Source organism: Aegilops tauschii, chromosome 7 (assembly GCF_002575655.3).
Source record: "Aegilops tauschii subsp. strangulata cultivar AL8/78 chromosome 7, Aet v6.0, whole genome shotgun sequence".
Taxonomy (NCBI): Eukaryota; Viridiplantae; Streptophyta; class Magnoliopsida; order Poales; family Poaceae; genus Aegilops; species Aegilops tauschii.
In genome coordinates this window covers 113,903,230-113,916,441 of record NC_053041.3, presented here as the reverse complement: position 1 = coordinate 113,916,441, position 13,212 = coordinate 113,903,230, and positions in this window count along the sequence as shown.

Genomic DNA, 13,212 nt, shown 5'->3' with positions numbered 1-13,212 from the left:
GCTAATCGATATTTCAGAACTACATAGCATCACTACTTTCGACTCGACTCAGGGACCGGAGCGTGGATGAAGCCGCCGTCTGTCGTGATGGTCATGAAATCGCGAGCGTTGTCAGCCTGCATTTGTAGCGTTGTTTCTATCTCACTGTTGGACGGTTGATATCTGAGGTAGAACTGCCCCGAGGTACGAAGGACATCTTGATGGATGATTTTCGCAAACTCCGACTGGATGCGAAAGAATTCTTGTCTGATGTCCGCGTACTGGATTGCCGACAAGCGTGCTGCCCAATCTTTGAGATTATTTGGTAGCAGAAGGTGATTATGGTCCCGTACGATCGCCCGCATGTGATGGAGGGCGTAGTAGGCATCCTTCTGACCGCCAGGCGGCTGCTTGACGCATGGGAACGTCGTATTGTGGTTGAACACGTGCTTGCCGTACCTACGAACTGGCCTGCTGAAGGTGCCTCCAGATCTGGCGTAGCCGGGGAGAACATCATCAAGAACTTTTTTGATATTTGTGTAGTCTTTCTTCGACTGACGGTCCGAGTCGAAATACATGGCCATGGAATAATTCGGGCTTAAGAGGATGAGTGTGCAATCTGTGTCACTGCACAAAACACGGAATGTTAGAAAAAAAAGAACGATCGAAATCTAAGAAATCATATGTTACGGGGCGGTGAGGGGATGACTTACTCGGGAAAGTAAGGCACGAGGAAGTTATCCTTATCTGGGTTTGCCAGAATGACGCCTTCGAGGTATGAACTCGCAACTTGTCGGTCCCCAGCGCTGCCCAAGATCTTGGCACACATGTAGAAGGGGTCGACTATCACGATGTCCGGGGTCTTGTCTCTAATGATCTGCATCTCCATACTCAGCGAAAATAGCCGAACGAAGGTGTAGTGCAGCGGATGAAGGTTAAACATAGCGAAGATGTCATCAAACCGCAGGACGATCGTACCCCCGATGGCGTTATCCACAAAGCCCTTGCCCTCTGGCACCCTGGCCACGAAAACCGGGTATGCCACATCATTCTCGGAGAGACGCCGCTTCTCCAAAGAAAGAACACTGTCATGCAGACTCCGCATAGCACCGGTTGCAGCATTGAGCAGATTACTCGGTAGCATCGGCCTACCCGCCACATGCACCCTCCTCGAGATATCCTTAGGTGAAGGTGGACCGTCCTAAGCACGGATCGTACTCGGTGCCGGCTGGCTCGCACCCTTGTTAGTCTTTCTTTTCCGTCCCTTCTTCTTCTGCTTTAATGGGATCGAGTTCTGCTCAGAGACCGCCTTCTTGAGTGTGTTGGGGCTGATAATATTTCGCAGCTCGGCTATCTGAGGCTCTGTGAAGGCGGCAGCTGGAGGCGTCTCCTGAGAACTGAACGCCAGACGACGCCTGTTGCAATTGGGTTTCTCCGCGGTACCAGCTAGATCGTCTTTTGCGGGGTTGGGTTCTTGAGAAGGAGGCCCCAACAATTCGTCACCGTACCCATGTTCGTTGAAGTACTTATCGACGTTGGTAAATGTACCATCGTCGTCGTCGTCCGGATCCTGTGCCATATGCATGTCCAGATCCTGTGCCATATGCATCTCCGGCATGTCCGGTAGCGTTGCGGGGGTCTTGCCATTGCTTGGCGCCGGCACGACTGGCGGTGTTGTCCGTGGGGTGGTGTCCCCCACCCCCAAACGAATCTGGCTCTTCGGCCAAAGCATGGGCCAGCTTATGCAGGCGCTGAGGGTCATCACATCATCTTCGTCGGCCTCATGGGGTCGATACGGAGGTAACATGTCGTCGAAGCCCCGCAGCACCCGAACCAGTTGAACCCTATAAACGGTGGGTGGCATCGGATTACCGTGGAACACGCGGCTGCCCGGTTGAACGATTTGGCCCTTGGCGACATCGACCAACTCGTCGTTCACGAAGTGCAGGAGAGTGCACAGAACGTCGGCGGCGCCCTGCGAAAACATGTAGGGCGTCAGGGATGCCCAGTCAAAGGCAAGTAGATAAAGTCATCGGCCGAGAGGCTTAATTAGTTACCATGATGGCGTCGAGCTCTGCTAATGTCGAGGCACCGCCAACGGCGGGCGTGCAATTGACGGAGGGGCCGCTTGCTGCCGAGGTGCCGGCCGGCGTATTCTTCCCACACCTGGGTGCATTAAGCTGCAATGTCGGCACCGCCGCGGGAGACACCAATGCCGCCTCTGCCGGAGAAACCAATGGCGCCACCGCGGGAGACACCAATGCTGCCTCCGCCGGAGACACCAATGGCACCGCCGGCGCGTTGCGCGAGTTGCTGCCTGTGAAGCTGGGAATCGGGGGCGGCCCCTGTTGGCCGTCCGCCACCCACGCCTGCAGCCTAGAAACCAAGGTAGGTATAATGGCGGTGATCGTTGCTCCCAGTTGGTCTCGCACTTGCTCTTCGACCATCTCCGGAATCTGCGCCACTTGTGCCTTGAGTTGTTCAACCTCGCACTGCTGGCTTTCCGAGCTGGTCTTTCTCTCCTTTCGCCCGGCGGTATAGTATTCCGACCATTTCGTGGACAATCCTTTGCCGGCCAAACGACCAGCTGACGACAGCTTACTGAGCTTATCCTTGTTTTTCATTATGTTCAACGCCCAATTTAAAGGGGTGTCGAAAGGGGAGCTTTGAGACGACCCCGCACTACTGCTTTTAGTGTCCTGCGGAAGGAACGTGAACCATTTAGAAATTTTGGCTTCATTAACTAGAATGCAACCATATATGGAGCTAATTACACGGGAGTGTATTCCTTACCAGAACACGCTCAAGCGCCTTGGTCTTCGGATCCATGGTAAGCTCCTTGGTTACCAGGTCAATGTTGTACCGGGCCTGACATAGTTCCTGGTATGCTTGTCATGGTATTTCTCGAAGCGGGGCGGTAGGCCTTGCTCGGCACGCTCCGCGTCCTCCTTGTCCCATATAGGTTCCGCCACTCTGTAACCGTCGGGACCGAGTTTGTGGACCCCTAAGTTCAAGCCCCGCATATCTTTCCCTCACTGACTTGATTCCTCGGATGCGTTGCTCTCGCACTTGATCTTGAACTCCCGGTAGTCATCTTCGTTGATCGAAGGATTTTTCTCCTTGATCTTCTCATAACTATCACCTTTTTCAATCATGCTCTTCACCGAGCCTCTCCAAGTAGCCAGGGCCTTGCTCATCTTCGTGAGGGCGGCACTGCTCACTTTATTCCCTGAGAGGCGTGTGTTTGCGAAGTCACCGGGGAACTTGTATCGTTCGTGCAGCTTTGTGAAGAGGAGGTTGCACAAATTCCCTCGGTCACGATGCCTTAGGTTCTCGGTGTTGATCGAGACGGTGCTCCGGAGAATGCACCCGAGCTGTCCCGCGTACCCCTTGACTATTTCTTTGGGCGTCGTTGGATGCCCCTCGGAGGACACTTCAGTAAATTCCTCCTTGACGGTGCCGAGCTCGTTCAGGCGCCGGTCCTTCCGTTGCCTCTTCGGTTGGCTGCCATCTGTGTGTGCGCCGCCATCATCAGTGGTGGCATCCTCGGCGGCACCATCAGTGGTGTCATCCACGACGCCACTAGGGGTTGTGTAGTCGGGATCGGTGTCTTCCGCGGCGTCCTCATAGCGGTGAGGTTCTTCCTCCATCTCCTGGGATAGCTCCCAGAATGCCTTGCCCGAACCGCCGGCCTCATCGTTGTGGGCCATGTTTCGCTCTAAATAGGAAAAAAATTGGTCAAAAAGTTGGTTATTGTCAAGGAACAAGATCATGGTCTCATCATTTAGGGTTTGTAGACACCGAGGCATCCTAAAAGCTAAGCTTTTATCATTTAGGGTTTGTCGACGCTGAGGCACCCTAAAAGCCTAAGCTTTCATCATTTAGGTTTTTATCGACACCGAGGCACCCTAAAAGCCAAGGTTTTATCATTTAGGGTTTGTCGACGCTGAGGCACCCTAAATGCTAAGTTACGTTTTCATCATTTAGGGTTTATCGATGCCGAGGCACCCTAGGTTGACTGATATATATGGGTACTCTAAATGGCAGATCGCATCCGCAGCACCGCCTACTCGAGTGCCTAGGAAAAGAGCGCTGGTGCTTCCGATCATGCTACCCCCTCACAGCCAGAGAAACAGAGAAGGCAACTTGCAGGTTAAACTATCCCAAACAGAGTATTATATCACAGGAACACACATATGTATATATATCACACATAGAGTTAACAATGAAACAAGTTCACAAGGTTGGATACACGTATGGTGACAGATAGAGTAATAACTATGAGTTGATATCACACTTCTATATGTATAACACAAGAGGCAGTTGATCCTACTTAATTAAGTACTAGGATACCCCGGCCCATGCATTAGTCGCAAGTACCCCATATGTCCTATTTTTAGCAAAGTCATGCTAAAATTCACGAAAAATTTCAGCATGACCTTTGCTGAAAATAGGACATATGGAGTACCCGAATTTGCCGGAACGGAAGTTAATCGACATTCCGGCAAACTCAAGGGCCTCTCGGGGTACCTGCAAAATCATCACGACACGATGGTCGGAGACAAAACCCAGCAAACTAGCACCACAATGTGCCTCTACTTTCATATGGATGAAAAGGCCACAGACCATATGGTCCTCTGCTTTGAGATGGACAAAAATCAGCTCAACTTATGTGAGCTTCCTTTCCAGATCTAATAGGTCACCCAACAAAAAATCATCAATAGTTTAGCAAGTCTGTACCCTCAAGAATGAACATATAGCAATATCTGTTGTCCCCCCATAACATACGGAAATCAAAATCAGCTCAACTTAGATGAAAATTGCCTTTGCTGCATGGAATAGAACATAACGTAAGGACCCTAATTCGTATACAGTATTAGTGTGATGTATTCCAATGCAGGACAACAAATTATGCTATTATATGTTGACTGTGAGCAAACTACCTATTGAAGCAAAGGCAAATATCTCTGAAGTCTGAACTAAAGCACGGTTTCCTTGCTAATGATCCACAGTCCCACACTACTGAATGGGTTTTTGCAGAACCAAAACAGACATCACAGGAGAGAAGTCCCAGTGGACAAGTCAGAATGGCATAAAAACATGACTGCATACATTAGGGCAGATGTGATTTTGGTACAGCTACACTACTACAGGCTACATACATTCAGTCATTCTAAAATTTATTTTAGTCTACTCCTAAAATTCAGCACTAGCAGATCTTCAATACTCCAATTTCTTTCAGTTTTGGCAGTTTATTTCCAGCTTCAAAATGGAAAATACACATCTTCAATACTGCAATTTTACAAACAGTTGGTGTGACTGTACAAATTACTCTACTGATACATGATACATGTGTCATGTGCGTGTGCTCTGCTGTCTGAAATTCAGAGCTGAATACAACACTACTCATATTTGGGATAAGATATGTCTGTGATTCACAAGTTAATGACCTTGGGAAGGCATATACAGCAGAATTGTGGTTGTAAAGAAGGCATAGAAGCAACGTTGCTGGCCGAAATGCAAAGCAGGGCATGTGTAACATGCATCTAATCTCAACATGGTCCTTTCCTTGTCTCGAAAACATTATCAATGCAGAAGTTAAAAGAACCTGACTAACTTCAAGTTGCATTTGCACAACTGTGGAAAACTGCTTGATTAGACACAATTAAACCAGCTGCCAACAGAAACTAACTTGGCCAAGCAACGAACCCTCGAAAACTGCTTGAGCAGACACAAATTCAAGGAAACAAACTATTATCCAGTAACTTCAAAAAAAAACTGGCAGGAACTACTGATGAAATTCTAAAACATTGCTCAGCTGCCAACATTTCTGTCATAAGCTTAAACAAGGTAAGTTCATGAGTCAAAACCCAAAAGTGGGGAATTAATACGAAAGAGTTTCAGTTAGGCTGATCCACGGAGCACATGATAATGATGACCAGAGTAGACTGAAATACTGACTAGTATAGTCGACCTATGTATCCAATTAATATTACACTAGCAGATTCAATCGTCGCAGCATAATGCATAATCTACTGACTAGTATAGTCGATCTATGTATCCAATTAACATTACACTAGCAGATTCAATACTAATTTCAGAGTTCGGAGTTCATGGGTGAATTTTGAGACAGTACAAATCTTACTAAAATGTTGGATTTAGGTCGCCTATGTGTCCTGGATGTACAATCATCTTTTTTAAAACTTAACAAGGTTCATGATTCAGAAATTCCAATGGTTCAGAACTTAAATGATTCAGAACATGATTTAGTTACAAGGTTCAGAACTTAAATGTTGTCTCCAACTTAAATCCAATAACAAGGGAGAGCAAAACCCTTTTGCTGCTGCTGGAGGAGAACGGAGATGGCCGGTTGTTTGGTTGCAGAACGTGACCAAATCTCCAGGCCCGTGCTGCTGCAACTGCAGCCGCAACTTCAATTTTTCAGTTTTACTCAAATTTTCAGTCAAACATTACAGTTTGGATCCTCACCTTTGCTAGGTGGCGAAGGCGAGGATGGTTTCTCCTGCCGACGGGGGAAAGTAGAGAGCTTCTGCTGGCTCGAGGGAGGTGCGCCGGAGAGCAAGGTGGACGAGGTTGGCGGCGAGGCGGGGCCGGCGGTGGCGCTGGAACCCTAGCGCTGGCCCTGCTCGAGTTCGAGCCGAGCGAAGGAGGGTTGTTCGCCTGTTCGGTCGGAGCACCTCGTCGAAGCGGGCGCGGCGGTCGTCGGAGCGGGCGCGGGGGTCGTCGGAGCAGGTGTGGAGCGGGCGCGGGGATCATCGGAGCGGGCGCGGGGGTTGTCGGAGCGGGTGTGGCGAGGAAGGGAAGGGGGATCTGGCGAGGGAGAGGGAAGGGGGATCGGGCGAAGGGGTATCTAGCTAGAGGGGGGAATGTTAGTAATGGCGCACCATCTAGGGGTGCGCCATAAAAACACTGATAGCACTGGCGCACCCTCCTCTGGTGCGCCATGAGTAACTTTTTTTTCTGATAGCAATGGCGCACCCTCCTCTGGTGCGCCATTAGTAACTTTTCTTTCTCATACCAATGGCGCACCCTCCTCTGGTGCGCCATTAGTAACTTTTTTTCATTATTTTTTGTTGCATCTAATAATTTGTTTTTTTATCAAATTTGTTATTTTCATGAGGACTAGAACAGAAGATATCATCAAATTTGTTTTTTTAATATCGTCAAATTTGTTTTTTATTTTTAATTGAAAATATCATCAAATTTGTTATTTGAAAATATCATCGAATTTGTTATTCATTTGTGAATTGGTAAAACATTTATGAATATGAAAAAATATCATCAAATTTGAAAAAATATTCATGAATTCAAAAAGTGCCCATGAAATTTAAAAATATTCATGAGTTCAAAAAATATTAACAAATTCAATATTCATGAGGACTAGAACAGAAAAAATATCATTTCAAAATGTCGAAATACAATCGAGAAATGAAGACTACGATTTAAATACAATCGATCTTAGCTAGCTATCTTTTCACAATCTTCTTGCCCTTCTTTTTTGCAAATGGAGTTTTTCTGTTGAACGGGCGTACTTTAGGTAGGGTGGTCCTGCTTCTTCTTGTGGTGTATGGCACTTCATCGTCGTCATCATGTTCCATCTTCGGGTCGTCGTACTTGTCGAAGTCTTGCTCATTGGCGACTCCATCCATTCCGATGATCTTCCTTTTGCCCCTCCTCACGACAACACGACTGGGCTTTGACGGGTCGGTAATGAAGAAGCATTGGTCCACTTGGGAAGCCAGTACCCATGGCTTATTTTTCGCGGTGACGTTTGCGCCCGCGGTCTTGGATTTTGCTTCGGGTATAACCATGATGGTGAAATACCGGTCTTCTTTTATGACGCTCTTGGCCCATCTGACACGGAACATCGGGACCTTCTCTCCAGCGTAGCTCAGCTCCCAGATCTCCTCGATCCTTCCGTAGTATCTGTCCTTGTTGTTACCGGTGTAGGATTCCATCGTTACCCCGGAGTTCTGATAACCATCGCTCTTCATGTCCTTGTCCTCGGTGTAGAATGTGTAGCCGTTGATATCGTACGCCTCATAGGTCATCAGGTTGTGCTCGGCGCCCTGTGACAAGGCGAATATGAGTTTTTCTTCCACGGAAGAATCCTCATGTAAATGGTACGACAGAAGCTTCTCCTTGAACCAATGCGTGAAACATGACTTGTGCTCTTTGATTATATCTCCGTCCGTCCTCTGTTGGCCTCGGTCATTGTACGTCTCCTTAATAAAGGTTTTGTGTTCTACCACCCAAGGATCGACCACGTCTATGTGTTGTAGCGCGACTAGGTTTGCTCTTTCAAAGTCGGCGAGTCGACCCTCAAAGTCGACATGCATTTCGCGGCGACCCTCGCGGTGACCCCATCCAGCGAGCCTGCCGAGGTGCCTGTTGACGGGCAGACCAACGGGGTTCTCGATGCCTAGATAATTCGTGCAGTAGGAGATGCACTCTTCGGTCAGAAAGCCCCTGGCTATGCTTCCCTCTGGACGTGACATGTTGCGAACGTATCCTTTGATGACACCATTCATCCTTTCGAATGGCATCATGCTGTGCAGGAACGTCGGCCCGAGTTGGATGATATCCTCCACGATATGGACCAACAGATGCACCATAACATCGAAGAATGCGGGCGGGAAGTACATCTCAAGCTCGCATAGTATCACCACGATCTCTTCCTGTAGCCTTCTGAGTTGCCTCACGCCAACCGACTTCCGAGAGATGACGTCGAAAAAGTTGCATAGGCCAAATAGCGTTTCACGGAAATGCACGTCCATGATCCCACGGATTGCAACTGGAAGTATCTGCGTCATCAGCACGTGACAGTCGTGAGACTTCATCCCGCTGAACTTCTGCTTCGCTGAGTCTAGGTATCTGCTTATCTTCCCCGCGTAACCGTAAGGAAGTTTTACTCCTATGAGGCAGGTGAAAAACTGCTCGATCTCCTCCTGACTTAGAGTGAAGCACGTGGGAGGGTAGTCATTTCCGCTCTTCTTGGCCTTTTTGCCTTTGCGACGACTTTCCGTGTCCTGCTTCGCCTCATCATCATCATCATCATTAGCGTGAAGCTCCTCCCTGATGCCCATTGATTTCAAGTCTGCCCTTGCTTTCGGCCCATCTTTGGTCCTCTCTGGCATGTTGAGCATGGTACCAAGCAGACTCTCGCACACGTTCTTCGTGATATGCATGGCATCAAGGCTGTGAGGCACATGGTGGATCTTCCAGTACGGCAAGTCCCAGAAAACAGACCTCGTTTTCCATACCTTCAACAGCGGCTCTGGCGCCTTTCGCTTCTTTCCCGGCTCTGGCGCCTTTTGCTTCTTTCCCGGCAGTGGGCGGACTTTCCAATTTTTCAACAGCTCGTCTATTTCCTCGCCGCTCCTCGTACGCGGGCGTCTTCGGGGTTCGGTTTCACCATCGAACAGATCCTTGCGAATTCTCCATGGGTCATCGTCGTGAAGCCACCTTCAATGTCCCATGAACACGGTTTTCGAAGACCCGGGATCTCTATCTAGCTGGCGATAAGTTGTGTGTGCACCTGACGCATCTAGAAAATCCGTGGACCACCTGCCCCGCGAGATATCCGTAATCGAGATAGTCGTGCACCGTCGTGAGCAGTGCGGCTCTCATAGGGAAATATTCTTTCTCTGCGGCGTCCCACGTATTGGCTGGCGTTTTCCACAGCGTGTCTAGCTCCTCTTTCAGCAGCCCCAGATACAGATTGATGTCGTTCCCTAGTTGTTTCGGCCCTTCAATTAGCATACTCATGTGAATGTACTTCCTCTTCATGCACAACCTAGGGGGAAGGTTGTACATCCACACAAACACAGGCCAGGTGCTATGTGTGCTTCTCTGGCTGCCAAACGAATTGAGTCCATCGGTGCTCGCGCCCAGCACGATGTTCCTTGGATCGTCCCCAAATTCTGGGTGTTCGAAGTTCAACGCTTGCCACTGGCTCGCATCCTTAGAGTGACTCAGCATCTTGTCTTTTTTATTTATCTCTGGATCATTTCCGTCATCTTCTCGCTTCCTCTCCTCCCTATCCGCGTGCCAACGCAGGAGCTTTGCTAGCTTAGGGTCCGCGAAATACCGCTGCAGACGAGGAGTGATCGGAAAGTACCACACAACTTTTCGAGGAGCTTTCTTCCTCTTCTTGTATCGAGTGACGCCGCACACCGGACATATGGTAGACTCCGCGTGCTCGTCCCGATAAATGATGCAATTGTTCATGCACACATGGTATTTCACGTGCGGTAAATCCAGAGGACACACGATTTTCGTCGCCTCCTCGAAACTGGTCGGGCACTTGTTCCCCTTGGGAAGACGTTCGTGCCAGAATGACATGTTCTCGTCGAAGCATGCGTCGGTCATTTTGTGTTTTACCTTCATCTCCAGAGCCATGAGCGTTACTTTCAGGCGGGTATCCTCGGGCCTGCATCCTTCATACAATGGAGTAACCGCGTCTATCTCCAGTTGATCCAGCTTGGCTTTCTCTCGGGCGGCAGCTCTTGTGTTATCCGTCTGCTTGAGAAGCAGCTCTTGAATATGAGGGTCCTGCACCCAGCCCATCGATGGTCCATCGTCGTCTGCTCCGGCATCTTCATGATCATGCCCTTCGTCTTGATCTTCCTCATCATCATGTCCGGCATCTTCTACATGATGACTGTGTACAGCATCACCGTCGTGATCATGTCCTGAAGATTCTTCGTCTTCTCACCCGCCCTCGCCGCGGTGGTTGTCTTGCTGCCCTTCCTCATTTCTTGCCCGACCCCAATGGACGACTTCATAGTCATCTTCATCACCTTGCCACCGATAGCCATCCATGAAACCACGCAAGAGCAGGTGGTCCCGCACCTGCCCGGAATCCGGGTCCGCAATAAGGCTCTTCAGCTTGCATCTTCGACACGGACATCTTATCTCCGTCTTGTTCTTTTGAAGCATCTCGGCCTTCGCGGAGCTCAAAAACCTATTCACGATGCCTTCGGTCATCGTGCGGACCATGGTCGCCTGCGGGGTAGAGCAAAACGATATTTTAGAACCAAGAAATTTTTTGGCATGACTTTGCCTAAAAATAGGACAAAAAAGAATGCATAGTGCCAAATTCTTGCCGAAACGGAAATGAATCAACATTCCGGCAAAATATTGGCAACTATCGCATTTCAAATACCGGTACCTGCAAACACAAAGATATATGCAACACCACAAACATATGCAACACCACAAACATACGTAGATCTAGCTAGGCCATAAAAAGTGCATGTGCACGTTGTTGGAGGGAGAAAAAAGTAGATCTACAACATAAAGAAAGCTTTCCCCTTACTTACCTATCAAAAAAGGTAATTTAACCACTTAATTTGGGTGAATCTATGGTGCAAATGAGGTGAGGAGGAGGAGGCAGCCGAGACAAGCTTGGAGGATGAGGTGGAGAGAATGAAGTGGGGAAAGTGAGTGTGTTAGGTGGCTGTCCAAAATATCTAACTGGTCTCAGGTTACTAATGGCGCTCCACCTAAACATGCGCCACTAATGGCGCACCAGTTAGGGGTGCGCCATTACTAGTTTTGCAAATATATATATATATATATATATATATATATATATATATATATATATATATATATATATATATAATTGTCAGTAGTGGCGCACCGTGGTTGTGGTGCGCCATTACTAGTTTGAATTAGTAATGGCGCACTTCCCCAGGTGCGCCATTACTACTTTTGAAAAAAAAGTAAAAAATTGTCAGTAGTGGCGCACAGAGCGTGTGGTGCGCCATTACTAGCTAAAACTAGTAATGGCGCACTGTGCCCTGGTGCGCCATTAATAGTTTTGGAAAAAATTTGCTAGTAATGGCGCACCGTGTGTCTGGTGCGTCATTACTAATGAGGACACTAATGGCGCACCTGTATCTGGTGCGCCACTGCTATATAGCAGTGGCGCACCACATACATGGTGCGCCATTAATGTCCATATCAACTATAGCCCTTTTCCTAGTAGTGACATAGTTCTTTTTCAATGTAATAGGCAGACGCTCTCCCGATTTCATTAAGATATGGATAATAAAAAGAGTATAGAGTTATTTACAGAGAGGTGAGAGAACACAATAAAAGGACTACATTGTAGTGGCCTTGGCCAACATCCACTAACCAAGTTCCTCCTTCACCAGATATGCTACATTCAAAGACATGAAGGTTTGATTATACGCTTTCAAGATAATCATGTAAATTTTGCAATAGAGATGGCAACAATGACCAAAGCAAAGACCTCAACCGCTTGCTGAACATATGTAGTATTACTTCGTATAAGAGTTTGAATGCAATTGTAAAATATGATAAAGACAATAAATAGAGGAGACTAGGTTTTCAAATCTGGCATGCTACACCAATCATCAATCACGGCAGACATTCCTAACCATGTGGTGGTTGCCAATTCACTTGTGGCTACACTTACACTATATTCCCTACACAATGTTTCTGGCGCTACACGTATGCTTGATGTTGTGTAAGGATCTCCGAGCTATGTTGTACTACCGAGTATAGTGATGCTGCATTCCCATTCCGCAACACCTCCCATTCCTGATCTATTAGAGCACGTGAAAGCACTATTTAGCAACGCTCACCTAGTTTTGTATGGCATTTCCGAAAGAAAAGAGATGGGATGGCCTAGATGCGACCACACCTTATATATACCCATCAGTGTCCCTTCACCTGTCCTCCTTTGAGAAGAATCACTACCCTTTTATTGTTGAGGCTTTGCTTTTGTACACACTTCCTTTAATAGTTGTGTGGATCTCAAAGGAACTTTTGTACTTCATGATTATGAAACGCTACTTTGGATTTCTACATTTTTGTTACAAATCAGATCTTTGATTTGGTTTTCGGTCTCCGTACAGAAAAAATATGTTTGTCCTATAGAACTAACATGTGATCGAATGGATAGGAGGACGGTGGTACCTATATATAGCCCACCACAAATCAAACCGCAGGTTTGACACATATGTGTGTGTCTCATAAAGGCCGAATATTTTTTCATCAATCTTAGTACCCGCCACCTCAGTCTCTTGGAAGTGCTCATTGCTCAAAGATTTAGTGTATGTGTGCGTATGTGCTTTCGTACGGGTGAATGTATATGGTATATGCATGTATGTATGTATCTGCATGTGTACAGTGTTTCTAAAAGAAATTTTATCTGTACAATTCCTCACGAATCTCAAC